Source organism: Apis florea, unplaced genomic scaffold (genome assembly GCF_048593485.1).
Source record: "Apis florea isolate Af1SG1 unplaced genomic scaffold, ASM4859348v1 contig_3496_pilon, whole genome shotgun sequence".
Classification (NCBI taxonomy): domain Eukaryota; kingdom Metazoa; phylum Arthropoda; class Insecta; order Hymenoptera; family Apidae; genus Apis; species Apis florea.
The window spans coordinates 2,920,359-2,932,667 of record NW_028256773.1 but is presented as its reverse complement, the minus strand read 5'-3'; the positions used below and the strand labels follow the sequence as shown (position 1 = coordinate 2,932,667).

General features: G+C 34.7%; 1 protein-coding gene and 2 long non-coding RNA genes across 3 annotated transcripts in view; all 3 read right to left on the bottom strand.

Moving 5' to 3' along the window:
* Positions 1-6,401, bottom strand: part of LOC100869457 (uncharacterized) — a 44,582-nt gene extending 38,181 nt beyond the window's left edge. Inside the window, exon 1 of the mRNA XM_012494766.3 lies at positions 5,777-6,401. The gene's annotated coding sequence lies outside the window, so the exon portion shown is untranslated. The remainder of the gene's footprint in view (positions 1-5,776) is intronic.
* Positions 6,402-8,154: 1,753 nt separating this feature from the next.
* Positions 8,155-10,763, bottom strand: LOC105737290 (uncharacterized). Its single transcript, XR_001113101.3, has 6 exons — positions 10,437-10,763; positions 9,789-9,854; positions 8,891-9,513; positions 8,737-8,783; positions 8,326-8,661; positions 8,155-8,210 (listed from the first exon to the last, which is right to left on the bottom strand). It is a non-coding gene; the product is annotated as an uncharacterized LOC105737290 (long non-coding RNA).
* A 45-nt stretch (positions 10,764-10,808) lies between these two features.
* Positions 10,809-12,017, bottom strand: LOC147656726 (uncharacterized). Its single transcript, XR_015293627.1, has 2 exons — positions 11,173-12,017; positions 10,809-11,086 (listed from the first exon to the last, which is right to left on the bottom strand). It is a non-coding gene; the product is annotated as an uncharacterized LOC147656726 (long non-coding RNA).
* Between the last annotated feature and the right edge of the window lie 292 nt (positions 12,018-12,309).

Below are 12,309 nucleotides of genomic sequence, written 5' to 3'. Positions count from 1 at the left end.
GATGGTGGATGGGAAGCTGAGCGTGATATAGAGAGGGGAGGTGCATAATGCGGTTAGCGATTACGAAAATAGAGTGTATCGAGTGGGATCTATACGTGTAAATAAAGTAACTGTCGACTCGACACTTTTGTTAGCTAGTTAGTTGAGAATTAATCGATAATCGTGTATTTGTTGAAAATGTTGAGAATTAGAATATAAGGAGTGAAGATTAACGATGGATTTTTAATGGACTGATAATTTAACTTGAATCATCGTCAATTCTATTATATTCTCTATTCTGTGTACAGAACTAAGTAGTTGATATTTGGAATACCACGGAGAGAAGAAGAATTGTTTTGTAGTTTAGAAACGTAGAAATGCGTAAAAATTAAACCTTGAAGATACAGTATCACTTGATAATAATATCTTCCTTCAATAAAAGAATCATCCTGTTTTTATTCCATTCATTCGATTCAAAAGCATAACATAACCTCTCTCGGTTATCATAAGCACACGGAATGGATCGTCCAAACGGATATTCGAGACTGGTAGATCCAAAAATGTGAATGTGACATTTAAATAATCGTTTCGTACACGTGGAAGGCCGATCGGGCCCCATAATCATCGTATCTCGGTTTTAAACAATCTCTCTCTCTCTCTCTCTCAGGTGCGCGTACCAAGAGGATGCAATCAATCCTCGTTTATACGCACGCTTCACCAGCTGGAATCCCAGCATCGTTTTTGAAGAAAGTTGTAATAAATTATTCCAGGCTCGAACGTGTCCCATACGGCATCACACACGTTTCCAACCCATCCTCCCATCCGAGTGGCATCGCGAGCGGACCGAGCTTCACAATATCGAGCCGCGAACCCGCAATAATAACTGTTTTACCCACGCAGCGGAATTAGAATATATCCGGCCGATAATTTATGGCGGAATTATACGCGTTATTATATGCGCCGAGAAGACAAGGGAACGGGCAAGTGACAAACGGATATATTCTCATTTATCGTCGATCGAACATGCACCGTTTTCTCTCTCGATGACGTATATATACGAGTCGAGAAATCGTGTTTGGTCGAACAAAAGTGAGCTTTTCAAGATATTATTGAAATCGTTCGCTAGACACTTTCCACGCGAATCTTTCTTCCAACGATGAATGTGATATAATAAATAAAGAAGAATTGATATCTAATTTTCGAAATTGGGTGGATAATCTTATTTCTCAATTGTATTATTAATGTAAGAACTAGGTTTATACATATATGCACGATGCCGTGTTTCGATCTGATTGAAATTCGAGGAAGTGTATTACCGTTGAGTCAATAAATTCAAGTGAAAAATAATTACACGAAGGTGGAAAGGATGAAATTAGCTGCACGAAGGAAAAGGAATACGGGGAAATGTTTCGCGTGAGTTAGGGAAACCTCTAGATGTGCGCCATGGGATCACAGACGAGCATCGTACGGTTAAACGGTCGCGCGTTATTATTATTTCCTCAAGTTTTACTCAAGTATCGAGGGCATAATGACCGGTTGTAAAATTTAACAAGCACCTTATAAAGCACACTCGTCGGCCTGTTCGCTCGCCATACGTAAAATTGCAATCGTGTATCGCGTTTCAAGCTTGCCCTGTGTCCAACCTGCCCATCGCCGTGTACCCTGACGAACTTGCACGATCCGGCCCATAAAAAGGAACTGTTAATATATTAGAGTGAACGGCGAGGAATTGTAGAAACGCTTTTACGCGCGAGAGAGGCGCATATTTTAATCCTTTCACGACAAAGATATCGATAACATTGAAAAATATACGAACTTTCCTCAAATAATAAAATATAATACTACTGATATCTACTGTGACCTCAAAGAACTATTAAAAATTTTTAATTTTTCACGATGCATTCTCCAATTTTACTTAAATTTTCAAAAATATTCGAAGATATATCGATCTTCCTAATTTCCTCTAAAACTAAATTTCAACGAAATTCCAATTACTTGCTACGAGGAAAATTGTAAAAGGACGTTTATTTCGAAAAATAAAATGTCATTATCGATCCATCCACTCCTTCGACCTCGAAATTTCCGTCGCTTATCGCGATCTCTCGAAAAAGAAAGAGAGAAAGAAAGAAGGAAAGAAAGAAAGAGACAAGGCTGTCCAGGAACAGTTGGCGAAAATGAATCCGCGAACGAGCAAGGCTGCCGCGATGAGCGCGATCGTTTCTTTTCCTTCGAAATGACTTCATCCACGGACGATTCCAAGGATTTCGTTCGCGGAGAGGAAGCAAAAAGCAGGTAGCAATCACGTCGTGGAATGCGCGGGAAGGTCGAAATAATAGGCTGGTGCAGCACGAGGGAGGCGAAGACCCTCTTCGCCGCTCGATCAACTCTCTCTCTCTCTCTCTCTCTCTCTCTCTCTCTCTCTCTCTCTCTCTCTCTCTCTCTCTCTCTCTCTCTCTCTCTCTTACACACACTCTTTCCGCGAGAATCTCGAGGATCTCGATGACTAATAACGCGATGCGGCGCGATTCGCGTGAAATTCCAGCCGGGCCCTCCTTCCGGGAGATATCTCGCGATAGCTGCACGATTAATTGCTCCCCCTTGGCGCTCCGCTCCAAGTAAATAAACCCGATCTTGACCTTTCGACGAGCGGAATGGAATTTCTTTGTGGCTCTCCGCGAGGATAAAGGCAAATGGAAGCGCATTCCTTCCTTTTTTTTAAATATATACGTATTTATGCGCCGAAGAGATGGATTGGATCTTGTTCGTATTTTATTTTTTTTTTTTTTTTTTTTTTTTTCGTCAAGAGAAAGCAAAAATATCGTGCGAAATTGCGACGCTCTTCCAGTATTGCACGATATTCTTATAAATACACGAATTTGGATAATCCGCGTGCAACAATGTCGCGATAACCTTCGATTCGTCCTCTTTTTAAGGTGATTATCAGAATTAATACGTATAATATTGAATATAGATTAGATAGGAGTAGAGGCAGATTCGAGGTGTTAGTTATTTGCAACAAGATTATTTTTGGATAAGAGCCTGATAAATATATTAATTTAGACGATTTAATTAAACGATTGGGGAAGAAACTACGATGACGATAGTTTGTAAGAGAAAGAATGTATAAAGTGATTTACTTGGATCGGGATTGAGAGGAGGTGGTATGGTTATCGTCGCACTAAATCTAAAGATTGCATCGTAAAGGATCGCGGCAAGGTTACAACTGTTATAACCGTGTAAACGACAGCTTTTAAAGAAACCCGTAAAAATATGCGTCCCGTGTTCTCGATAAAATTGAGAAGAGATCGGGCAGGAAGACGATAATTTGCATAAAACTGGAACTTCGGTAGCGTTCCTGAAACGGGTCCGCGAGGATCAAGATAACGTTGCGAGAGAAGATCCTTATCTTCGATTTATCTCCCGCGTTGAATCCCGAGGTTTCATCTTTGCCGATCGCAAGAAACAACGACATTTTAATGCCGTGTAAAAGCTGCTTTTAAAAATTTCAGAGAGCGTAGTTGGTGTAATTAGAGCGGGAAGAACAGTGATTCATGATGATAAAGATAAATCGAAAATATGGAATAAAATCTTCCTGTTTGAAAACACGTTTACGAGAAAATTGAACTATGAATAATACCGATTTCGATGATTGAGAAGAAATTATTTTGCTAGAAAAGTGAGCGAAAAATGTAATATAGAATTTTTTCAACTCTACTTTTCGAGAAAATTTTTTTTTAAAAATGAAAACTTATAGAATAGAATACTTATATTTATGTAGAGAAAATAACTTTCTATTGATTCGTATCGATTTGGACAAAACTTCAAACTTGATTTTCTCGAAGATAATTCTTTTTTCGAACGAGAAAAATTTTCCGATATTTCTATTCTTAAAACAAATTCTTATTAAAAAAAGAAGAATTAGAAAAAATTTATGTATCGAATAATACATAAATTTCCATGAAATTAATTTTCGCGATAAGGAGCGATCTTAAACGAAAAAATTATCTTCATTTTTCGCTTTCCTTCTAATCGTATCGCCAGTTTTAGAATACATCTCGGAAAGGCCGATAATTTATACGAAATTGGAAGGCATTCTCTGACAAGAAATCCGCTAGGATCAAGATAATACGATGGAAAGATCATTATCCTGCTGCTCAATCCGGAGAGCTCATCTGCAACGATTGCAGCAACTAGCGGCACGATTTTACCTCGCGTTCTGCTCGTCCGATTTATCTGCTTTATTACGAGCAACGTTGCAAAGATGCGGTGATAATTTTGCAATTAATTGCATGACTTCCTCCAGAGGATTTTCGTCACGGAAATAAATCATTTTAATCTTGACCGTTCCTGAGATTCTACATTTACGAGCGGAGAATTTTATAAAACATATGTTTGCGCAAGAATTAGATACGTTATTGCTCAAAAATGTCCAAACAATTTGCGTATTTTGGATTATTATATATTTAAAAATCTTTGAAAATCGCATAGATCAATTGATCAATTGCGCTAAGATTGATAAAGTTAAAAAATTTTAATTTTACAAAAAATGAAAATTGAACTCGTATCATTTAATATTTTACATAGAAGTTTTTACGTTTTTAATTTGATTTTATTTATTCGTATTGTTTTATATCTCCTTTTCGTGTTTTGAATAAAAAAAGAAGATGAAATTTTAATCCTTGAAGCTTGTTATTCATATTTATAGCATCAATTATTTATAACGTTCAATTAGCATTAGAAAATTAACATGAAAAAATAGCAAGAAAAATTATATTAAGATTAATATTAAATATAAATATGTATATTTATGATATTTCAATCTTATATAAAAGCCAAAAAATTATGTTTTTGTTACTTATTTTTTGCTCTATTTTTTCAAAAATGTATTTGAAAAAACAAATTAAAATTAAAAATACTTTATATTATTACTTTTCTTATAATAAATTTTTATGTACTTTTACAAAATTTAATTTTATAAAATAAAAATATGATTAAAATAAAATTTTGTATAACGAAAAATTGATATAATCTATTAAAAATTTCCAATATATTATTTGCAAATAATTCCTCGTTTTATTGTAGAAAATAAATAAAGAATAAAATAAATAAAAAACGAAACGATGTCATTAAATGCGATGAATCGTAATTTCCCGAATGATAACTTGTTTTTGCGGCGACTCGCGAATTGCTACATTTGCACGGTTCGCTAATAGCCATTTCCAGAGACTGTAACTTACGCCGACCATTATTATCATTCCGCTCACGATTATGAAAATATTCAACCCCTAAGCGCCTATTGTACGTATCGTGTTTGATGACATAATAATACTCCGTTGTTCCAATCGAATGCTTGTTACCAATAATAAGAAATGTCTCTATTTATCGCAAGCATACGACTTGTCTTTCGATAATCGATCTTTACAAGATTCAACGAAATTTAGTGACCGAAATGCTTAAAATTGATTACTACGATAAATATAGTTATTTATTTAAAATTTGATTAATCTAGTTACACGTAATTATACGCATGCGCATTACATTAAAAATCTAAATAACACGATATAATTACGAATTAGAAAATGAATGATATTCTATATCTTGGTTTGTATCGACATATCGACATATGTTGTCTGTTAAAATTTACTCTAAATAATCCTTCAAAATTTTCCTAGTATTTATACACAACAGAAGATAAGAAGACTAGTAAATATTCGAACATGCTTCAACAAAATACAATGTCAGCATATTAACATACTTCCAGAAAAAGGCGGGATAATATTATTAAGAAACGACTCACCATCGGATAGGAATCCATAACGGGCCTGGTCGGAGAAGCGTTTTCCACTTTGTCAACTGATCAATCTTTTGTAGCTTCTCCTCTAGGAAGTTCCTCGTGCCACAAATAACCGCGTGCTCCGTATAACCGCGAAAACTTCAGATCGTGGATAGCCACGCGGCACACGCGTGCACTCGCGTAAAGGTTAGTTGTCAATTGGCACATACATAACACCTTCCGTATTTCGTGCGTTTTTTCTCTTCTGTCGCGCCCTCCAAGACGATCACGCGAACTACATAGACAAACAACGTTTGTGTCAAAATGTTGCACACAATTCCGAGCGTCGAGCAAGCATAATGAAAACCTGTCACAAGCGATAATCGAACCGCGTGTCGGCAATGGATAACGCACGCGCGTCGACGATCACATTCAAGTGTCACGCGGGCAACGAGTTCATCGAGTCACTCACTTACAGAAAATGTTCGAACATTCTTTGTAACGTCGTAACGTCAGTCGAAAACTACAATGAAATTACGCCGATATCGATAGTATGTCGCAGTAGCGCGCGTATTTTCGCCGCGCCGTCACGATTTACAATAATAGAGAAACGAGAAGGGACAAACCTCGAACGACGCACTAGGGAGACAAGCGAGACAGCCAGCCCGTGCGCGCGTTCGAACCGATGCATCGCGGCAGCGCGATTCGAGCCGACTATTCGTCCGTGTTCGCCCGGCTTCGGCCAACCTCGGCCCCCTTCGACGCGCCCGAAGTACTGCGCGGGCGGTTCCGCCGAACGAGAACCGCTTGTCGTCGGAGACATTTCCGACGTTCATTCGGATTTCTCTCAATGAATGAAATCAATGTGATTTCGGGCTACGCCGATTTAAAAAGGTAAAAAGAAACAAAGATTATTCTAAAAAGTTATAATAAATTTATTGAGATATAAATGTAAAATTTTATTTGAAAAATGAATAAGAAATAGAAACGTGATTGATGACTATTTATTTACGAATACTAAGTAAATGAATAAAATTACATACGTACAACTTACCTACTTTAATATGAAACGTCAAACTCTATCTAATAAAACTTGTCAACAACAAATTGTCGAATTTATAGTTAGAGAATAAGTATAAAATAAATTTAAAAAGTATAAATAATACATAATTCAACAATTCTATTAATACTGAATTACTTTTATTTTATAAATATATGTATGTATATATGAAAAGTGAAAATATATTCGAATTTATATAAATTTTAAATATTCCAATTTAAATTACGGTAATCATTCCAAGAATAAACACATAAAATTGATATTATCCAATATCCGAAATTTGCACATACATTTTTTCGTATTCAAAATATAAAAAATGAATAAGGTTTCGGATTCAGTTCGATGAAAACCGGTCCACTGTTGGCTCATAATTTACACGTTACGAGTGAATAAGGTGAGCGCATAATTTTGTCGCAGAGATGTGTTTATGATTTGTGAACGACATATACGATGCAGCCAGATGAGAAAATTTTCAAGAATCACGCGGTTACCACATTATTAATGTGGCGTAAATATCTGTTAAATGGCGGCGAATATAAACGGCAGAAGTAATAAATTGTTGCAGAAAATGTGTTAACCAGTGTTTCGATTCCAATTGGAGTGTGATCTGCCAACTGGATGAAGAAACGAAATTTATATATATTTTCGAAAATTTTGCAATGTGCTAACGTGTCAAGTATTTGCTTGCAAAACAGGAAATGATCCTTCGGAGTCGAGAAATACAGATACCGTTTATCTTGCGTCGATATCAATGCTAACGCGCTATTATAAAAATCTGTAACTATGCAAACACAGCAAGTTTAGAGTTTTGCGAGATGTAGTTCGTGTCAGAGTTTCGATATGCGATAAGCATGCCACTATACTTATATGGGGAAACAAGGCACATTGCTCAGCTCTTTCAACGACGGCTAAATCAGTTGATAAATGATAAGAGTTCAAGCATCTATACTTTTACTCCACGTTACGTATGTAACGTGATATCCGTGTTGAACAACTAGCAAAACTGTATACGACTCTATTGCCCGATCATAGGTGTGACTAATATAATAGCTCATGATTTGATCGTTCGATCGACAAACGAAAAAAACTTTTTAATATGAATGAGACGAATGATAAATAGATACGATTGAAATGATTTATAATATTGAAGAAAATTTTCTGGAAAAAAGATCCATTTTCTAGAACTTTTATGTTTCACAATTTAATATAAAATGATTTAAAAGACATAATAAATATTTAAATCGTACATATTGAAAATTTGGATATAATTATTTAGTGATATTTAGTAATTCATTTTTTGCTATATGATTATAAGATTAATATTTATGTGAAAAAATAAAAATTCAAATATCAAATATCATATATTTAGAATTATAAACAAAAAATATAAAAGATCATCTGAAATTCAAATAAAATCAATATTATCACTTTTGTTCATAGTATCATAATTTTGCTATAATGATATTATTCTATTAGAGATCACAAATACCGATTTTCAATGAAAACAGCTTACTTCGCAGATAATATAGTCAAACATGTGATTGACTGCAAAGGCAATACAGTTTGAATCATGCTTATTCGAATCACTAAACGGTATCTGGCACTTTACTCTAGTTTTGCATATCCATTACGATTCCGTGTAGATCAAACTATGTACGTGATTTACATTTCTTGGCTTTTAACCAAGTTTCCTTGCTATAATATTATACTTATTGTTGATCCGTATATTAGATTTCATTTATCCATTCAAAGATACAACGTTTTGAATCAGGAAAATGCTTGAGCTCGATCCATTTATACATACCATTTAATATGCGAACATGCATAGTAAAATAAGAATATATATCTCCTGAAATATATAATATTATATTAATTATTATGTAATTAGATACGATACATAGCAATAAATTAAAGTATCACTTACCAATATTTCCTTAAAAATCAATCCTAAAATTTCCTTGAACTGATATTCTAAAGAAAATTAATAAAAAAAATAACGAGAAAAAAATTCCAAATTCTTGTCTTAGAATATCTTAAATATTCTATTCTTAATCTAACATGAAAATCTCAATTCTTACTTTTTCTAATATAACGTTGCGAGTTAACTCGGCAACTTCTAACAGTGTCCTGGCTAATGTGCGATCCATTTTCCCAACCGTGAAATGATTCAGGTAAAACCAGTTTCTTCCTATGCTGCGACGAATTCTAAATTCCGTAATCACCAAGGACCACCAAGCTCACGTAAGAATCACTTCCGGGCGAATTACCTTTCGATCCAAGACGGTGCATTCATACGTATAATTACGTAAACCAGATGATACGATACAGCGGTCACGGTTCACGATTGCAGTTACTTATACTGAAATGACTGAGGTAAGATGGAGTAAGTGCAGACTGTAATTCCGTCTGAAGTAAATGCGCCCACGCTGTCGCGCCAAAGAAGGTCAGAACCGAAGCACGGATTTGTCGTATTCGTTCATAGAACATTCAAACCAGCTTAATATATGAGCCGGCCACGGTTTACGTTCCCCTGTAAAACTTGTTCGTTAATGCTCTGAAAACGGTGTAATATTTTTGCTTAATAACACCGTCTCAGAGCACCACGGTTCTCACAACTTCGACGCAGCTATTCGCTCGTAATGACCAGTTTCTCGCTCTTCCTTCTTGTATATTCTTTTCGGCCAACATAGATATCTTGTCCCTGGAAACGATTAACATGATTCCTACATGATACAAATTAATCGAAGTAACATATAATGTCACATGTTTTAAGAAGAATGTATATATATGAAGTTACAACAAAGTTAACCTCTTCATCGTAGTAACGTAAATTCGAAAATTCGTAAGACTCATTGATTGTAGTCAAACATGCTTTCTAAAATTTTATAATGTTCTTACGTCACAAACTTTAATACACAAAAGAGAAAAAGATAACAAAGATTCCTATAAAGTTGTCGAGAAAAGAAATCTTTTTACCTCCGATAAAAAATACGATCCATCGATCCTTTTACCTACAATCCTTTTTTAGAGGAAAATATTTCACTGTAAAGAGTATAATTAATATATAAAATGGAGAGAGATATTACAACAGTTGTATTTTCGTGAAACACAAATGAAAAATCGTGCAGAGAAATTATATTCTTGCTCTTTTATGCCGGTAATATAGTTTTTGCTATTAAACCGTTACACAACCGGACTTGTTCTTGTATACAAGATGTTAGAGAGGACGTTAGACATCCTAATGTAGGATAGTTTATCTTTCCATATAAGCTTAGTCTATATTAGGAAATCCTTATCCGTATACTATAATATTTCGTATGCAATTACGATTCAGATGTCAGCGACAAAGCTAAAATGCTGCAACAGTATCACCCGGTATGATTCTAAGATACGCTTATACCGTATTTAGCAGGCGGATGTTTTAACGCGAACATATTGCACTTTCAATATACACGCGTATACGTCTGTATCTGGCACTAACAGTTCGCGTTATGAAATGGATTTATAATTGCGTTTTATGCATTTCTAACTATTACGCAACCGAGCTATGTTAGCTAATAAATTCTATGAAAATCGAAGTATGTTTCGATCTTTTGAGGTTATTTATTAATAAAATAATTTTACCTTCTTGTAAGTTAGAATAAAATGATTCATGGAATAAAAATATATTTTTTGAAATAAGATTTAGTTTGTCATAATCACAGAAATCAATAAATTTTCAATCAATAGAGAAAGAAAATTACTTTTTAACTACAAAAATTTTAAACACGTTTGCATTCGAAATATTAAGTCGTTATCTCGATTAAATATTAAAATTAATTAACTTTTTCTAACAAAATAAGATCTATTTCATATTTAGACACATAAATAATCTCATAAATCTGCACGAAGTTTTACACGAACGATACGAACAGCGCGGACGAGAGGCAATCGCACGGATGGAGGTCGTTTAAATCGAGTTCGTAAGTGTTTAAATGAGCAGAAACCGGACGATAGTGTTAGTGTACGTAGAATATATATGTATAACCAGGAGACCGCGTGGGACCTGTTAGCCCCGCCCTATACAGACCAGATGTCATTACTCATTACGCGCTACGTCGTTACGGGTTCCTCCTTCTTGATTAAAGGACCAGAGAAAATCGTTCGGTCGAACATCACCCTGTCTTTTTGTTCCTCTTCTTGCTGCGCATTTCGCCTCGCTCCACAGGTGCATACCACGAATCAACAGCGATCCTTACTTATTGTTTGGAATTTTAATTAGTTTCCATGTCTTGCTGTTGAAAAAAATTCTCAATATCACTTGTTTTCTGATAAAATTTTTTGAATTCATGTAATTTGTAATCATATCTTTATTTTTTACCTGTCAGCGTTAAATATCGAAGATTAATTGAATCCATCTGAAGTTGTCATAGGCTGGAATTAGCCGAGAGGTCGATAACTTGCGAGTTGACGTAATCGAAACTTTCGTCCGCGAACGATACGATATCTAGCGGTGGAATCTATAAAAATTTTGATGCATTTCGTGCATAGTGATCAGACGCGATTCGTGTAACGAAATAATATCGTAGAAAGCAATCATTCACGTCATTTCCCGTGGAGACAACTCTAGACAGAACGCGGTTATGTACACCTGCCAACGAATCGACCAGCCGGATTATTCACATAAGTATCCAGCAGAGATACACGAGTCACACCTGTTGCTCACTTCGATACACCGGTGTACTCCCTTGGTGTTCGTTCACCCGTAGCCAACGTTTCCCCTCTGACTCATTCATATGCAAAAAAAACTCTCGAATTTCGGTCAAGCAATCTTGAAAGTGATTAAATTCATAAAATTCCATTAAAACATTCTACATAAACGAGTATACAAGCGCGATATCTAATTTAAAAGATTTGATTTTTCCTTACACATAATTATATTACATAATATGATCTGTATAATTTAAATTATTTTTATTTGTTTAAATTAATATTTCTATTAACATATATTTCTTTTTCCATATATTTATAAGAAGACAAAGAAAGAAATAACAATGCATATAAAAAACATACTGACGTTTATATCTAAAACAATCCTTTAGCTCGCTATCGTTCCACATCGAATAGTCATTTCTATAGTGTATATAAATGACACTTGCATACACACGTATAGAACCACATTCGTGAAACACTGTAATACTGGTTCGATACATTATAGTAGGAGCCACGACCTGGGAGGCCTTTCAGATAATATGGAAAGAAGAACAAAATGACGATCGAGGCTAAAGGAAGCCTGTCGAGCATATCTTATATAGATATGCATTATATGCACGTGTATTCGTTTACCAATCTAGTAATATCATATAATGATACAAATTTTCTCTCTTATTTTATACGATTTCAAATTTTCATGATTTATGACATATCAGTTAGTGAAAATATAATATAATTGATATTATTATCTATATAAATTTTATAAGAAAAGTAAATAGACTTTTAAAATAATGTATTCTGTTTC